This window comes from Arachis stenosperma, chromosome 10 (assembly GCF_014773155.1).
Source record: "Arachis stenosperma cultivar V10309 chromosome 10, arast.V10309.gnm1.PFL2, whole genome shotgun sequence".
Taxonomy (NCBI): domain Eukaryota; kingdom Viridiplantae; phylum Streptophyta; class Magnoliopsida; order Fabales; family Fabaceae; genus Arachis; species Arachis stenosperma.
In genome coordinates this window covers 113,515,115-113,527,669 of record NC_080386.1, presented here as the reverse complement: position 1 = coordinate 113,527,669, position 12,555 = coordinate 113,515,115, and the positions used below count along the sequence as shown (strand labels likewise).

The following is a 12,555-nucleotide window of genomic DNA, read 5'->3' as shown; positions in this document are numbered from 1 at the left end:
CCCTTTTTAAAACAGAGCCACTCTCGGCATTCTCTTTCCAAAACTTCCAAAACCATGGCAAGTTAAGGATCTATTTCAAAGCATTCAAAATCACCCATCCAACAATGGAATTTTATAACAAAAGTTTCTCGGCAGAGTCCCAAGTCTTTAGGGAAGGTCAACTTATATAAATTCCTTAAAATTCATTGAAACTCTTAAAATCATAGATTCTCGGTTCAAGTAAATAAAACTGAATTTATTATGAAACCGATCATACAAAATCACGAGTTCAAACCCGGTCCAAAAATCAACTCATTTGAAACGGAACCGGTTCATTGGAATCAAACCACCTTCAGGTTTCTTTTTGGAACCCATTTTTCTAACTCCTCCAAAATGCATCAAACTTGATTACTCAATCAAAAGTCTACATTCCTTTAAAATCACTAAAAGCTCCTTTTTATATTGAAATCAATATTAGAGCGTCATTCTTTCCTTCAGTGATTCAAACTGTATAAATAGTTCATTTCTAAATAAGCCGAACTCAACGCATAAAGTTCCGTAAATAAATTAAGCTTGAAAACATAAATATTCTCTTAATAAATCAAATAATACAATTTCTCAAATCCAACCCTTTTTAAATAACTTTACAAACAAGTGTAGGATTTTGTAGAAATTTCGGCAGCACCTCCCCTAAAACTTGGACTTTTGCCACCCGGTTCGGGTCCCAACTAAACCATTTCTCATTCCTTTTCAACAGCTCAAAATCAGAAATCAATTTAAAGCAAGCTAAATCCAACAATCGCCTCAGTGGCGTATCTCAAGGAAATCATTTCAAAATCAACTCAATATCAACCGTTTTAACTCATTCCCAAGGCCTTAAAGAAACAGCTCAGTAATAAATCATTTGTCCAAACCAAGTCAATTAAAGTAAACCAGGCTGAATCCAAAAGTGCATTCGACTTTTCAAATCATCAAAATAATTAACTCAAATCAAATCAATCCTCAACGAATTAAACTCGGATTCAAATCTTTAAAGAATCAACTTCAAACATTACATTTCACAAGCCGCACAACAATTCAGCCAAACCAACATCCATAATCATTCGAGTCAATCAAATAATACATAAGGCAGATACAATCACTAAATACACAATATCTCACATCAGTATCCATATGTAATAATTCCAATACATAAAACATAGTTTTTGGAAAGCGCCCCTACCTCAAAACACAAATTCCATAACCCAAACGTGTCAACTGAACTCTTTTCGCTCTGCCCGAAATCACCGGTAATCAGAACCCGACTCGGCTTGCTCTCTCTCGAAAGCAGAAACAGCTACAAGCGGCATAAGCAAACCAGATTCTAACTCCTAAAACCATTAACATCGCAAATACTTTATTACACGGAACAGAGCACTAACGCAGGGCTTTCGAAAATCGAAATACTCACTGAAATAACAAAATGAAGCAGCCGCAGCTCCTTATCAACCCGGCAGTGGCTCCGTCAGTAACCCCAAGTGACAACCGCGAGCAAAAACACCAGTGACGGTAACTGTAACAACCACGCTGCGTTAACAACCTTTCCGGAATTCCAACAGAACAGAAACCAAACTCACAATCTTACCGGCGGTGGAACACGATGGCAGCAGGGTCTTAGGTGGCAGAAACTGGTGCGCGAAATTGTGATTCACTACACAACTCCACACAACTAACCAGCAAGTGCACTGGGTCGTCCAAGTAATACCTTACGTGAGTAAGGGTCGATCCCACGGAGATTGTTGGTATGAAGCAAGCTATGGTCACCTTGTAAATCTCAGTCAGGCAGACTCAAATGGGTATAGATGATGAATAAAGCATAAAGATAAAGATAGAGATACTTATGTATATCATTGGTGAGAGCTTCAGATAAGCGTATGAAGATGCCTTCCCTTCCGTCTCTCTGCTTTCCTACTGTCTTCATCCAATCCTTCTTACTCCTTTCCATGGCAAGCTCATGTAGGGTTTCACCGTTGTCAATGGCTACCTCCCATCCTCTCAGTGAAAATGTTCCCATGCTCTGTCACAGCATATGGCTAATCAGCTGTCGGTTCTCGGTCAGGCCGGAATAAAATCCATCGATTCTTTTGCGTCTGTCACTAACGCCCCGCCTGCTAGGAGTTTGAAGCACGTCACAGTCATTCAATCATTGAATCCTACTCAGAATACCACAGACAAGGTTTAGACCTTCCGGATTCTCTTGAATGCCACCATCAGTTCTCGCCTATACCACGAAGACTCTGATCTCACGGAATGGCCGGCTCGTTTGTCAGGCGAGCACTCGTTTGTCAGGCGATCAACCATGCATCGTGTATCAGGAATCCAAGAGATATTCACTAAGCCTCGTATGCTTGTAGAACAAGAGTGGTTGTCAGTCACTTTGTTCATGAGTGAGAATGATGATGAGTGTCACGGATCATCACATTCATCAAGTTGAAGAACAGGTGATATCTTGGAACAAGAACAAGCGGAATTGAATAGAAGAACAATAGTAATTGCATTAATACTCGAGGTATAGCAGAGCTCCACACCTTAATCTATGGTGTGTAGAAACTCCACCGTTGAAAATACATAAGAACAAGGTCTAGGCATGGCCGAATGGCCAGCCTCCCAAAGAGGGTTCAATCATAAAAACATGATCCAAAGATGAAAATACAATAGTAAAAGGTCCTATATATAGAAAACTAGTAGCCTAGGGTGTACAGAGATGAGTAAATGACATAGAAATCCACTTCCGGGCCCACTTGGTGTGTGCTTGGGCTGAGAATGAAGCATTTTCGTGTAGAGACTCTCCTTGGAGTTAAACGCCAGCTTTTATGCCAGTTTGGGCGTTTAACGCTGGAATTTCTGTAGGTGACTTTGAACGCCGGTTTGGGCCATCAAATCTTGGGCAAAGTATGAACTATCATATATTGCTGGAAAGCCCAGGATGTCTACTTTCCAACGCCGTTGAGAGCGCGCCAATTGGGCTTCTGTAGCTCCAAAAAATCCACTTCGAGTGCAGGGAGGTCAGAATCCAACAGCATCTGCAGTCCTTTTGAGTCTCTGGATCAGATTTTTGCTCAGATCCCTCAATTTCAGCTAGAAAATACCTGAAATCACAGAAAAACACACAAACTCATAGTAAAGTCCAGAAAAGTGAATTTTAACTAAAAACTAATAAAAATATACTAAAAACTAACTAAAAGATACTAAAAACATACTAAAAACAATGCCAAAAAGCGTACAAATTATCCGCTCATCACAACACCAAACTTAAATTGTTGCTTGTCCCCAAGCAACTGGAAATCAAATAAGATAAAAAGAAGAGAATATACTATAGACTCCAAACTATCAATGAAACTTAGCTCCAAATTAGATGAGCGGGACTAGTAGCTTTTTGCCTCCGAACAGTTTTGGCATCTCACTTTATCCCTTGAAATTCAGAATGATTGGCTTCTTTAGGAACTCAGAATCCAGATAGTGTTATTGATTCTCCTAGTTAAGTATGATGATTCTTGAACACAGCTACTTATTGAGTCTTGGCCGTGGCCCAAAGCACTCTGTCTTCCAGTATTACCACCGGATACATACATGCCACAGACACATAATTGGGTGAACCTTTTCAGATTGTGACTCAGCTTTGCTAGAGTCCCCAATTAGAGGTGTCCAGGGTTCTTAAGCACACTCTTTTTGCCTTGGATCACAACTTTATTTCTTTCTTTTTCTTTCTTTTTCTCTTTTTTTTTTGTATTCACTGCTTTTTCTTGCTTCAAGAATCATTTTAATGATTTTTCAGATCCTCAGTAACATGTCTCCTTTTTCATCATTCTTTCAAGAGCCAACAATTTTAACATTCATGAACCACAAATTCAAAAGACATATGCACTGTTTAAGCATACATTCAGAAACAAAAGTATTGCCACCACATCAAACTAATTAAGCTAGTTTTAAAGATGAATTTGAAATCCTGTATTTCTTGTTCTTTTGTAATAAAAACAGTTTTCATTTAAGAAAGGTGATGGATTCATATTCATAGCTTTAAGGCATAGACACTAAGACACTAATGATCATAAGACACAAACATGGATAAACATAAAGCATAATTTTCGAAAAACAGAAAAGCAAAGAACAAGGAGATTAAAGAACGGGTCCACCTTAGTGATGGCGGCTTGTTCTTCCTCTTGAAGGTCTTATGGATTGCTTGAGCTCCTCAATGTCTCTTCCTTGTCTTTGTTTCTCCTCTCTCATGATTCTTTGATCTTCTCTAATTTCATGGAGGAGGATGGAATGTTCTTGGTGCTCCACCTTTAGTTGTCCCATGTTGGAACTCAATTCTCCTTGGGAGGTGTTTAGTTGCTCCCAATAGTCTTGTGGGGGAAAGTGCATCCCTTGAGGCATCTCAGGGATCTCTTGATGAGAGGGGTCTCTTGTTTGCTCCATCCTTCTCTTAGTGATGGGTTTGAGGTCATCCCTTCTCAGTTGAACCGGCTTTGGATGCCATAAATGGTTATGGAAAAACAAAAAGCAATGCTTTTACCACACCAAACTTAAAAGGTTTGCTCGTCCTCGAGCAAAAGAAGAAAGAAGAGAGTAGAAGAAGAAGAAATGAGGAAGAAGGGAGTGGCTTTGTGTTTCGGCCATAGAGGGGGAGAAGTGGTGTTTAGGTGGTGTGAAAATGAAGGAGTGAAGAAGGGTTTATGGGGAAGAGGTATTGAGGTGATTGGTGAATGGGTGAAGAAGAAGAGAGAGTGTGGTGGGTTGGTGGGGATCCTGTGGGGTCCACAGATCCTGAGGTGTCAAGGAAAAGTCATCCCTGTACCAAATGGCACTCAAAATCACGTTTTGAGCCATTTCTGGCGTTAAACGCCGGGCTGATGCCCATTCCTGGCGTTTAACGCCAGGTTCTTGCCCTTTTCTGGCGTTTAACGCCAGTCTGGTGCCCCTTTCTGGCGTTAAACGCCCAGAATGGTGCCAGACTGGGCGTTAAACGCCCAACTGCTAGCCTCACTGGCGTTTAAACGCCAGTGAGTTCTTCCTCCAGGGTGTGCTATTTTTCTTCCTGTTTTTCAGTCTGTTTTTGCTTTTTCAATTGATTTTGTGTCTTCTTATGATCATCAACCTACAAAATAAGATAAAATAACAAGGGAAAATAGATAAAATATAATCATTGGGTTGCCTCCCAACAAGCGCTTCTTTAATGTCAGTAGCTTGACAGAGGGCTCTCATGGAGCCTCACAGATACTCAGAGCAATGTTGGAACCTCCCAACACCAAACTTAAAGTTTGAATGTGGGGGTTCAACACCAAACTTAGAGTTTGGTTGTGGCCTCCCAACACCAAACTTAGAGTTTGACTGTGGGGGCTCTGCTTGACTCTGAGTTGAGAGAAGCTCTTCATGCTTCCTCTCCATGGTGACAGAGGGATATCCTTGAGCCTTGAACACAAAGGATTCTTCATTCACTTGAATGATCAGTTCACCTCTATCAACATCAATCACAGCCTTGGCTGTGGCTAGGAAGGGTCTGCCAAGGATGATGGTTTCATCCATGCACTTCCCAGTCTCTAGGACTATGAAATCAGCAGGGATGTAATGGTCTTCAATCTTCACCAAAACATCCTCTACAAGTCCATAAGCTTGTTTTCTTGAGTTGTCTGCCATCTCTAGTGAGATTCTTGCAGCTTGTACCTCAAAGATCCCTAGCTTCTCCATTACAGAGAGAGGCATGAGGTTTACACTTGACCCTAAGTCACACAGAGCTTTCTTGAAGGTCATGGTGCCTATGGTACAAGGTATGGAAAACTTCCCAGGATCTTGTCTCTTTTGAGATAATTTCTGCCTAGACAAGTCATCCAGTTCTTTGGTGAGCAAAGGAGGTTCATCCTCCCAAGTCTCATTTCCAAATAACTTGTCATTTAGCTTCATGATTGCTCCAAGGTATTTAGCAACTTGCTCTTCAGTGACATACTCATCCTCTTCAGAGGAGGAATACTCATCAGAGCTCATGAAAGGCAGAAGTAAGTCCAATGGAATCTTTATGGTCTCATTTTGAGCCTCAGATTCCCATAGTTCCTCATTGGGGAACGCATTGGAGGCCAGTGCACGCCCAGTGAGGTCTTCCTCAGTGGCGTTTACTGCCTCTCCTTCCTCTCCAAATTCGGCCATGTTGATGGCCTTGCACTCTCCTTTTGGATTTTCTTCTGTATTGCTTGGAAGAGTACTTGGAGGGAGTTCAGTAACTTTCTTGCTCAGCTGTCCCACTTGTGCCTCCAAATTCCTAATGGAGGATTTTGTTTCAATCATGAAACTTTGAGTGGTTTTGATTAGATCAGAGACCATGGTTGCTAAGTCAGAGGGGTTCTGCTTAGAATTCTCTATCTGTTGCTGAGAAGATGATGGAAAAGGCTTGCCATTGCTAAACCTGTTTCTTCCACCATTATTGTTATTGAAACCTTGTTGAGGTCTCTCTTGATTCTTCCATGAGAAATTTGGGTGATTTCTCCATGAAGAATTATAGGTGTTTCCATAGGGTTCTCCTAGGTAATTCACCTCTTCCATTGAAGGGTTCCCAAGATCATAAGCTTCTTCCTCAGATGAAGCATCCTTAGTACTGCCAGGTGCATTTTGCATTCCAGACAGACTTTGAGAAATCAAATTGACTTGTTGAGTCAATATCTTGTTCTGAGCCAAAATGGCATTCAGAGTATCAATCTCAAGAACTCTTTTCTTCTGACTTGTCCCATTGTTCACAGGATTCCTTTCAGAAGTGTACATGAATTGGTTATTTGCAACCATCTCAATTAGTTCCTGAGCCTCTGTAGGCGTCTTCTTCAGATGAAGAGATCCTCCAGCAGAGCTATCCAAAGACATCTTGGATAGTTCAGAGAGACCATCATAGAAAATACCTATGATGCTCCATTCAGAAAGCATGTCTGAGGGACATTTTTTGATTAATTGTTTGTATCTTTCCCAAGCTTCATAGAGGGATTCACCATCCTTCTGTCTGAAGGTTTGGACTTCCACTCTAAGCTTACTCCATTTTTGAGGTGGAAAGAACTTTGCCAAGAAGGCATTGACTAGCTTTTCCCAAGAGTCCAGGCTGTCTTTAGGTTGTGAGTCCAACCATATTCTAGCTCTGTCTCTTACAGCAAAAGGGAATAGCATCAGTCTGTAGACCTCAGGGTCAACCCCATTAGTCTTGACTGTGTCACAGATTTGCAAGAACTCAGCTAAAAACTGATGAGGATCTTCCATTGGAAGTCCATGGAACTTGCAATTCTGTTGCATTAGAGAAACTAATTGAGGCTTAAGCTCAAAATTGTTTGCTTCAATGGCAGGGATAGAGATGCTTCTCCCATAGAAGTCGGGAGTAGGTGCAGTAAAGTCACCCAGCACCTTCCTTGCATTGTTTGTATTGTTGTTGTTTTTGGCTGCCATGTCTTCTTCTTCTTTGAAGATTTCTGTTAGGTCCTCTATAGAGAATTGTGCCTTAGCTTCTCTTAGCTTTCGCTTCAAGGTCCTTTCAGGTTTAGGGTCAGCTTCAACAAGAATGCCTTTGTCTTTGCTCCTGCTCATATGAAAGAGAAGAGAACAAGAAAATGTGGAATCCTCTATGTTACAGTATAGAGATTCCTTGAGGTGTCAGAGGAAAAGAAAAATAGAAGAAGGAGGCAGAAGAATTCGAACTTGATTAGATAGAGTTCGAATTGTGCATTAAGAAGGAGTAGTACTCCATAAATGGAAGGATGTGGGAAGAAGGGAAGAAAATTTTCGAAAATTAATTAAAAAGATGTCAAAAACATTTTGAAAAATTGATTGATAATTTTCGAAAATTCAAAGTGGAAAAGAAATCAAGTGATTTTTGAAAAAGATTTTGAAATTAGAAATTAAAAAGATTTGATTGAAAACTATTTTGAAAAAGATGTGGTTAAGAAGATATGATTGGTTTTTAAAAAAAATGTGATTGAGAAGATATGATTTGAAAAACATTTAAAAAGATTTGATTTGAAAACAATTTTAAAAGATATGATTTTGAAAATTGATGACTTGCCTAACAATAAAAGATATGATTCAAACATTAAACCTTTCTCAACAGAAAAGGCAACAAATTTGAGATGTTCAATCAAATCATTAATTGTTAGTAAGTATCTTTGAAAAAGGAAAGAAATTGATTTTGAAAACATTTGATTGAAAAGATATGATTTGAAAAAGATTTGATTTTGAAAAACTTTGAAAACTTGGAAAAAAAATTGATTTTGAAAACAAAATCTTCCCCCTTGTGCCATCCTGGCGTTAAACGCCCAGAATGGTGCACATTCTGGCGTTTAACGCCCAAACTACTACCCTTTTGGGCGTTAAACGCCCAGCCAGGCACCCTGGCTGGCGTTTAAACGCCAGTCTGTCTTCTTCACTGGGCATTTTTGAATGCCCAGCTTTTTCTGTGTAATTCCTCTGCTGTATGTTCTGAATCTTCAATTCTCTGTATTATTGACTTGAAAAGACACAAATTAAAAATATTTTTGGATTTTTAATAATAAGGAATAATCAAAATGCAACTAAAATCACATAATAATGCATGCAAGACACCAAACTTAGCAGTTTGTATACCATTGACACTAACAAAATGAGAATGCATATAACAAAACACTCAAGTCAATAGAATTCAAAGATCAAAACAAGGAAATCATCAAGAACAACTTGAAGATCAATGAGGACACATGCATGAATGCAATAAGAACAGAAACATGCAATTGATACTAAACTTAAGATGAGACTCTAGACTCAAACAAGACATATTTTTGGATTTTATGATTTTGTAATTTTTTTTTGTGCTTTTTCGAAAATTAAGTGGAAGAAGAAAATAAAGGTATCAAAATTCTTAATGAGAATTCCAGGAATCATGCAATGTTAGTCTAAAGCTTTAGTCTAAAGGAATTAGACATAGCTAGCTAAGCTTCAGCAGGACATTGCATTCAAGAGCTAAATTGATGATGATCAATCAGCTTTGGTGATGATAAGAACATCACCTTGAAACACTAGAATTCATTCTTAAGAACTCTGAAGAAAAATAATACCTAATCTAAGCAACAAGATGAACCGTCAGTTGTCCATACTCGAACAATCCCTGGCAACGGCGCCAAAAACTTGGTGCACGAAATTGTGATTCACTACACAACTCCACACAACTAACCAGCAAGTGCACTGGGTCGTCCAAGTAATACCTTACGTGAGTAAGGGTCGATCCCACGGAGATTGTTGGTATGAAGCAAGCTATGGTCACCTTGTAAATCTCAGTCAGGCAGACTCAAATGGGTATAGATGATGAATAAAGAATAAAGATAAAGATAGAGATACTTATGTATATCATTGGTGAGAGCTTCAGATAAGCGTATGAAGATGCCTTCCCTTCCGTCTCTCTGCTTTCCTACTGTCTTCATCCAATCCTTCTTACTCCTTTCCATGGCAAGCTCATGTAGGGTTTCACCGTTGTCAATGGCTACCTCCCATCCTCTCAGTGAAAATGTTCCCATGCTCTGTCACAGCATATGGCTAATCAGCTGTCGGTTCTCGGTCAGGCCGGAATAAAATCCATCGATTCTTTTGCGTCTGTCACTAACGCCCCGCCTGCTAGGAGTTTGAAGCACGTCACAGTCATTCAATCATTGAATCCTACTCAGAATACCACAGACAAGGTTTAGACCTTCCGGATTCTCTTGAATGCCGCCATCAGTTCTCGCCTATACCACGAAGACTCTGATCTCACGGAATGGCCGGCTCATTTGTCAGGCGAGCACTCGTTTGTCAGGCGATCAACCATGCATCGTGTATCAGGAATCCAAGAGATATTCACTAAGCCTCGTATGCTTGTAGAACAAGAGTGGTTGTCAGTCACTTTGTTCATGAGTGAGAATGATGATGAGTGTCACGGATCATCACATTCATCAAGTTGAAGAACAGGTGATATCTTGGAACAAGAACAAGCGGAATTGAATAGAAGAACAATAGTAATTGCATTAATACTCGAGGTACAGCAGAGCTCCACACCTTAATCTATGGTGTGTAGAAACTCCACCGTTGAAAATACATAAGAACAAGGTCTAGGCATGGCCGAATGGCCAGCCTCCCAAAGAGGGTTCAATCATAAAAACATGATCCAAAGATGAAAATACAATAGTAAAAGGTCCTATATATAGAAAACTAGTAGCCTAGGGTGTACAAAGATGAGTAAATGACATAGAAATCCACTTCCGGGCCCACTTGGTGTGTGCTTGGGCTGAGCAATGAAGCATTTTCGTGTAGAGACTCTCCTTGGAGTTAAACGCCAGCTTTTATGCCAGTTTGGGCGTTTAACGCTGGAATTTCTGTAGGTGACTTTGAACGCCGGTTTGGGCCATGAAATCTTGGGCAAAGTATGGACTATCATATATTGCTGGAAAGCCCAGGATGTCTACTTTCCAACGCCGTTTAGAGCGCGCCAATTGGGCTTCTGTAGCTCCAGAAAATCCACTTCGAGTGCAGGGAGGTCAGAATCCAACAGCATCTGCAGTCCTTTTGAGTCTCTGGATCAGATTTTTGCTCAGATCCCTCAATTTCAGCCAGAAAATACCTGAAATCACAGAAAAACACACAAACTCATAGTAAAGTCCAGAAAAGTGAATTTTAACTAAAAACTAATAAAAATATAATAAAAACTAACTAAAAGATACTAAAAACATATTAAAAACAATGCCAAAAAGCGTACAAATTATCCGCTCATCAGAAACCCAGCCCGGAGCTCCGGCGGCCATGGCGGCAGATTCTAACGGCACGGCAGCAAGGGCGGGGGAACCACCCACCATCATCGCGTCTCATCCTCTCCCGCTACTGACAAGGACAGCAACCACCATAGCAACCCGGCCTCAGCAACGGCTTCCAAAGGTGACAGCGGCGCGCTCAACCCAGAACCCGAATGGGGCACAGTAGGAGCGACGGCCATGAGTGACAGTGACGCGAGCCTCGATGGTGACAGGAAGTGATGGTGGCTGAGCACGGTGGCTACCCTCCTCACGGCGCGTCTCTCTCTCGCGCGACTGGCGACGACGCGGCTAGGAGTGACGGTGTGACGAACAGAGGCGGCGGCACGGCGTGGATGACGGGATCGGCGGCAAATTGGTAGCGCGACGGCGACAACCCAAGCACGGTCTCCCTCTGAAACCCAGCGACGATGCGGTGGCGGCGATAGTGGCTCCTCGTCGGCGCCGCCCTTCCCCTCTCCCCTTTCCTTCTTCCCGTTTTCCCTTTTTCCCCCGGATCTCTTCCTCTCGACCTCTCTTCCCGTTTCCTCCTAACCCATTCTTTCTTTCTTTCATTTGGTTGGGGAAACTGTGTGTGTTTGGCTGCTGGGGCATGGGGGAGGCAACAGGTAACTGGGTAGGATTTTAGGGTTAGGGTTTCATTTTCAAAAATTAGGGTTAGGGGCATTTTGGTAATTTCACATAAAATTGGGAATAATATAGTAATTGAAACCCAAATTAAATTCAACACTAATTGCATATAGAAAATACTATTTGATCATCAATTTCACAATTTACTTTCAATAAAATGTCCAAATCAAAATTTAGAAATAATATAATTAACTCCTCTATTTTCCCAAAACAGCAGTACTAATATTTAAAATATTAATTATTTAATCCAAAACATATAAAATCCTTATTATTTCATAACTACCAACTTTATAATTTTAAATATAGAAAATAACTCAATAATTATAAAATTGGATAATAATCATAACTCATCTCAAATCCAATAAATTAAAACTTGCCTGAATTATCTTTAATAAAATAAATCTCCAAAATTAAGGCTATAGATAACTGTAGAATTTGAGACTTGATCATAATAAGACTTTTCAAAGATTCTGGGTCTTACAGGAATAGGAAGCCCCCTATCAACTGCATGATGTACCCTCTTGTGTACCTCATTAGGCACACCTATGTGATGTCCTACTCCAGCTCTCCACAAACCGTGTTGTAGAACCAAGTGAGCTTCACAGTCTACTTCGTCTGTGACTGTCTGTCGTCTGGGTTGGAAACAACACCCAGAATCTTCTCACATAACTCCTCGATGGTGCATCCCTGATGGTGCTACTCCCACCCACCAATGCATCCACTCACAGGATCACTGTCGATCCTGAGTCCCAACTGATAGGCCACGTCCTGCAGGGTGATAGTCATCTCCCCACACGGTAGATGAAACGTGTGGGACTCAAGTCTCCACCTTTCTATCAAAGCCGAGGCAAGCGGCCAATCGTGCTCGAACTCGACCATATAGGCCGCATACTCAAACTTGACTCGTCTGAGATATGGCCTAATCTGCTCCAGCAATCGTGTCATCAAATTCCTCCTGGTGCGCAAGATCCGAGGCACCTACAAAACGGAAACAAAAATAAAAAAAAGGGGGACGGTGAACACATAAAAAATAACAAGTTCATTGCTTATTAATTACAATAAAATAAAAAACTAGTTAAAAAAGCGTACCACTCGATCAAACCTGCCAGCAATGTGCTCTGCATGGTCCAATCGGTAC

At 40.8% G+C, this 12,555-nt stretch overlaps 1 non-coding gene across 1 annotated transcript; it reads left to right on the top strand.

The window, feature by feature from the left end:
• The first annotated feature begins 6,918 nt into the window (after positions 1-6,918).
• Positions 6,919-7,026, top strand: LOC130959231 (small nucleolar RNA R71). Its single transcript, XR_009078324.1, has one exon. It is a non-coding gene; the product is annotated as a small nucleolar RNA R71 (small nucleolar RNA).
• The last annotated feature ends 5,529 nt before the right edge of the window (positions 7,027-12,555 follow it).